Source organism: Lampris incognitus, chromosome 15, assembly GCF_029633865.1.
Source record: "Lampris incognitus isolate fLamInc1 chromosome 15, fLamInc1.hap2, whole genome shotgun sequence".
NCBI lineage: Eukaryota > Metazoa > Chordata > Actinopteri > Lampriformes > Lampridae > Lampris > Lampris incognitus.
The window spans coordinates 48,313,056-48,319,294 of record NC_079225.1 but is presented as its reverse complement, the minus strand read 5'-3'; positions in this window follow the sequence as shown (position 1 = coordinate 48,319,294).

Sequence of the window (6,239 nt, the reverse complement as noted above, 5' to 3'; positions counted from 1 at the left end):
GTAGCAGAGAAGAAGAAACAGACAGAAGACCGTAGCAGAGAAGAAGAAACAGACAGAAGACCGTAACAGAGAAGAAGAAACAGACAGAAGACTGTAACAGAGAAGAAGAAACAGACAGAAGACTGTAACAGAGAAGAAAGAGACAGAGAGAAGACCGTAACAAAGAAGAAAGAGACAGAAGACTGTAACAGAGAAGAAGGAACAGACAGAAGACTGTAACAGAGAAGAAGAAACAGACAGAAGAGTGTAACAGACAAGAAGAATCAGACAGAACACTGTAACAGAGAAGAAACAGACCGAAGACTGTAACAGAGAAGAAGAATCAGACAGAAGACTGTAACAGAGAAGAAGAATCAGACAGAAGACTGTAACAGAGAAGAAACAGACCGAAGACTGTAACAGAGAAGAAGAGACAGAAGACTGTAACAGAGAAGAAGAATCAGACAGAAGACTGTAACAGAGAAGAAACAGACCGAAGACTGTAACAGAGAAGAAGAGACAGAAGAGTGTAACAGAGAAGAAGAAACAGACAGAAGACCGTAACAAAGAAGAAGAAAGAGACAGAAGGTTGTAACAGAGAAGAAAGAGACAGAAGAGTGTAACAGAGAAGAAGAATCAGACAGAAGACTGTAACAGAGAAGAAGAAACAGACAGAAGACTGTAACAGAGAAGAAGAAAGAGACAGAAGGTTGTAACAGAGAAGAAAGAGACAGAAGAGTGTAACAGAGAAGAAGAAACAGACAGAAGACTGTAACAGAGAAGAAGAATCAGACAGAAGACTGTAAGAGAGAAGAAGAAACAGACCGAAGACTGTAACAGAGATGAAGAAACAGACAGAAGAGTGTAACAGAGAAGAAAAAAGAGACAGAAGACTGTAACAGAGAAGAAGAATCAGACAGAAGACTGTGACAGAGAAGAAGAAACCGACAGAAGACTGTGACAGAGAAGAAGAAACAGACAGAAGACCGTAACAGAGAAGAAGAAACAGACAGAAGAGTGTAACAGAGAAGAAGAAAGAGACAGAAGAGTGTAACAGCGAAGAAGAAACAGACAGAAGACCGTAACAGAGAAGAAGAAACAGACAGAAGACTGTAACAGAGAAGAAGAAACAGACAGAAGACCGTAACAGAGAAGAAGAAACAGACAGAAGACCGTAACAGAGAAGAAGAAAGAGACAGAAGACTGTAACAGAGAAGAAGAAAGAGACAGAAGAGGGTAACAGCGAAGAAGAAACAGACAGAAGACCGTAACAGAGAAGAAGAAACAGACAGAAGACTGTAACAGAGAAGAGGAAACAGACAGAAGAGTGTAACAGAGAAGAAGAAACAGACAGAAGACTTTAACAGCGAAGAAGAAACAGACAGAAGAGTGTAACAGAGAAGAAGAAACAGACAGAAGAGTGTAACAGAGAAGAAGAAACAGACAGAAGACTGTAACAGAGAAGAAGAAACAGACAGAAGACTGTAACAGAGAAGAAGAAACAGACAGAAGACTGTAACAGAGAAGAAGAAACAGACAGAAGACTGTAACAGAGAAGAAGAAACAGACAGAAGACCGTAACAGAGAAGAAGAAACAGACAGAAGAATGTAACAGAGAAGAAGAAACAGACAGAAGACTGTAACAGAGAAGAAGAAACAGACAGAAGACTGTAACAGAGAAGAAGAAACAGACAGAAGACTGTAACAGAGAAGAAGAAACAGACAGAAGAGTGTAACAGAGAAGAAGAAACAGACAGAAGACCGTAGCAGAGAAGAAGAAACAGACAGAAGACCGTAGCAGAGAAGAAGAAACAGACAGAAGACCGTAACAGAGAAGAAGAAACAGACAGAAGACTGTAACAGAGAAGAAGAAACAGACAGAAGACTGTAACAGAGAAGAAAGAGACAGAGAGAAGACCGTAACAAAGAAGAAAGAGACAGAAGACTGTAACAGAGAAGAAGGAACAGACAGAAGACTGTAACAGAGAAGAAGAAACAGACAGAAGAGTGTAACAGACAAGAAGAATCAGACAGAACACTGTAACAGAGAAGAAACAGACCGAAGACTGTAACAGAGAAGAAGAATCAGACAGAAGACTGTAACAGAGAAGAAGAATCAGACAGAAGACTGTAACAGAGAAGAAACAGACCGAAGACTGTAACAGAGAAGAAGAGACAGAAGACTGTAACAGAGAAGAAGAATCAGACAGAAGACTGTAACAGAGAAGAAACAGACCGAAGACTGTAACAGAGAAGAAGAGACAGAAGAGTGTAACAGAGAAGAAGAATCAGACAGAAGACTGTAACAGAGAAGAAGAATCAGACAGAAGACTGTAACAGAGAAGAAACAGACAGAAGACTAACAGAGAAGAAGAATCAGACAGAAGACTGTAACAGAGAAGAAGAAACAGACAGAAGACTGTAACAGAGAAGAAGAATCAGACAGAAGACTGTAACAGAGAAGAAACAGACCGAAGACTGTAACAGAGAAGAGACAGAAGAGTGTAACAGAGAAGAAGAATGAGACAGAAGACTGTAACAGAGAAGAAGAAACAGACAGAAGACCGTAACAAAGAAGAAGAAAGAGACAGAAGGTTGTAACAGAGAAGAAAGAGACAGAAGAGTGTAACAGAGAAGAAGAATCAGACAGAAGAGTGTAACAGAGAAGAAGAATCAGACAGAAGACTGTAACAGAGAAGAAGAAACAGACAGAAGACTGTAACAGAGAAGAAGAAACAGACAGAAGAGTGTAACAGAGAAGAAGAAACAGACAGAAGAGTGTAACAGAGAAGAAGAAACAGACAGAAGAATGTAACAGAGAAGAAGAAACAGACAGAAGACCGTAACAGAGATAAAGAAACAGATAGAAGACCGTAACAAAGAAGAAGAAACAGACAGAAGACCGTAACAAAGAAGAAGAAACAGACAGAAGACTGTGACAGAGAAGAAGAAACAGACAGAAGACTGTAACAGCGAAGAAGAAACAGACAGAAGACTGTAACAGAGAAGAAGAAACAGACAGAAGACCGCAACAAAGAAGAAGAAACAGACAGAAGACTGTAACAGAGAAGAAGAAACAGACAGAAGAGTGTAACAGAGAAGAAGAAACAGACAGAAGACCGTAACAGAGAAGAAGAAACAGACAGAAGACCGTAACAGAGAAGAAGAAACAGACAGAAGACTGTAACAGAGAAGAAGAAACGGACAGAAGACTGTAACAGAGAAGAAAGAGACAGAAGACTGTAACAGAGAAGAAGAAACAGACAGAAGACTGTAACAGAGAAGAAGAAACAGACAGAAGACTGTAACAGAGAAGAAGAAACAGACAGAAGACTGTAACAGAGAAGAAAGAGACAGAAGACTGTAACAGAGAAGAAGAAACAGACAGAAGACCGTAACAGAGAAGAAGAAACAGACAGAAGAGTGTAACAGAGAAGAAGAAACAGACAGAAGAGTGTAACAGAGAAGAAACAGACAGAAGAGTGTAACAGAGAGGAAGAAATTGACAGAAGACTGTAACAGAGAAGAAGAAACAGGCAGAAGACTGTAACAGAGAAGAAAGAGACACAAGACTGTAACAGAGAAGAAGAAACAGACAGAAGACCGTAACAGAGAAGAAGAAACAGACAGAAGAGTGTAACAGAGAAGAAGAATCAGACAGAAGAGTGTAACAGAGAAGAAACAGACAGAAGAGTGTAACAGAGAAGAAGAAACAGACAGAAGAATGTAACAGAGAAGAAGAAACAGACAGAAGACCGTAACAGAGAAGAAGAAACAGACAGAAGACCGTAACAGAGAAGAAAAAACAGACAGAAGACTGTAACAGAGAAGAAGAAACAGACAGAAGACTGTAACAGAGAAGAAAGAGACAGAAGACTGTAACAGAGAAGAAGAAACAGACAGAAGAATGTAACAGAGAAGAAGAAACAGACAGAAGACTGTAACAGAGAAGAAACAGACAGAAGACTGTAACAGAGAAGAAGAAACACACAGAAGACCGTAACAGAGAAGAAGAAACAGACAGAAGAGTGTAACAGAGAAGAAGAAACAGACAGAAGAGTGTAACAGAGAAGAAACAGACAGAAGAGTGTAACAGAGAAGAAGAAACAGACAGAAGAGTGTAACAGAGAAGAAGAAACAGACAGAAGAGTGTAACAGAGAACAAGAAAGAGACAGAAGACTGTAACAGAGAAGAAGAAACAGACAGAAGAGTGTAACAGAGAAGAAGAAACAGACAGAAGTGTGTAACAGAGAAGAAGAAACAGACAGAAGAGTGTAACAGAGAAGAAGAAACAGACAGAAGACTGTAACAGAGAAGAAGAATCAGACAGAAGACTGTAACAGAGAAGAAACAGACCGAAGACTGTAACAGAGAAGAGACAGAAGAGTGTAACAGAGAAGAAGAATGAGACAGAAGACTGTAACAGAGAAGAAGAAACAGACAGAAGAGTGTAACAGAGAAGAAGAAACAGACAGAAGAGTGTAACAGAGAATAAGAAACAGACAGAAGAGTGTAACAGAGAAGAAGAAACAGACAGAAGACTAACAGAGAAGAAGAAACAGACAGAAGAGTGTAACAGAGAAGAAGAAACAGACAAGAGTGTAACAGAGAAGAAGAAAGAGACAGAAGACTGTAACAGAGAAGAAACAGACAGAAGAGTGTAACAGAGAAGAAGAAACACACAGAAGACTAACAGCGAAGAAGAAACAGACAGAAGAGTGTAACAAAGAAGAAGAAACAGACAGAAGAGTGTAACAGAGAAGAAGAAACAGACAGAAGAGTGTAACAGAGAAGAAGAAAGAGACAGAAGAGTGTAACAGAGAAGAAGAAACAGACAGAAGAGTGTAACAGAGAAGAAGAAACACACAGAAGAGTGTAACAGAGAAGAAGAAACAGACAGAAGAGTGTAACAGAGAAGAAGAAACAGACAGAAGACTGTAACAGCGAAGAAGAAACAGACAGAAGAGTGTAACAGAGAAGAAGAAACCTCCCCGCCTCCCCGCCTCAGCACCGAGGGGACACCGTGTCCGGGACCGGAAACCCAGGTCCCCGCTTGGATTCAGGCTGGACTGACAGTAGCGCCTTTGAACTCACATTTTCCCATTTCCGGCAGTATGGCGCAGAAGCCAAGCCACTGGCACACGCGTTATTAGAAAGCTTCGGAGAGAGAGGGAGGGAGGGAGGGGGAGAGAGAGGGAGGGAGGTAGGGGGAGAGAGAGGGAGGGAGGGAGGGAGGGGGAGAGAGAGACAGCTGTAGGAGCTGGGATGATGGGGTCGTTTTGTTAAGACGTCTACATTCCATTCCATTATTTCTCGCATGGCTTCGCCTGACAAAAGATGATGGCGGGCTCTGATGACGGCTCCATCATCAGAGCCCGCCATCTGCTTGGATCAGAGTCAGGCGGCTGCGGGAGCCAGCGGGGGTTACAGATGGAGAGAGGAGACGCAAGTAGACAGAGATACAAAGGAGAGAGGGGAAGGGTGTGACGCAAGCATCACATTAGACAGAGGGGAGAAAAGACGGGCACCTATAAGAAAGAGAGAAACTGCGGAAGAGAATGAGAATGCCAGAGGACTGGATAAAAAGAAAGGGAAATAGCAACTGTCAGCAGAAAAATCAAGTTAAAATGGACGGGTCCATATTCACTTATATCTTGATGGGCATTATCTTTGTGTTCTTCTTCTTTTTTTGGTTCCACTTTACAATAAGAACACCCTTATCAAGGGTTTATGAATGCTTGATAATGAGGTTATATAATAATTGGACCAGAGGGTGTGCTCCAATTACCGGGGCATCACACTGCTCAGCCTCCCTGGGAGAGTCTCCTCTAGGGTGCTGGAAAGGAGGCTCCGACCGACTGTCGAACCTCAGATCCAGGAGGAACAATGCAGACTCCGTCCTGGCGGTGGAACAACGGACCGACTCGTTACCCTTGCTGAAGTGCTGAGGGGGGCGTGGGAGTTTGGCCAGCCAGTCTACATGTGTTTTGTGGACTGGGATAAGGCTTACGACCGTGTAACCCAGGGCACTCTATGGGGGTCACTGTGGGAGTTTGGGGTACCGGGGCAGTTGCTACAAGCCATCCGGTCCTTGTATAACCAAAATGAGAGCTGTGTCCACATTCTCGGCACAAAGTCAAACAGGTTTTTGGTGGGTGTTGGACTCCACCAAGGTTGTCCCTTGTCTCCGGTTCTGTTTGTGATATTCATGGACAGGATCTCAAGGCTCAGCCAAGGTGAGGGGTGTGTCCGTTTTGGG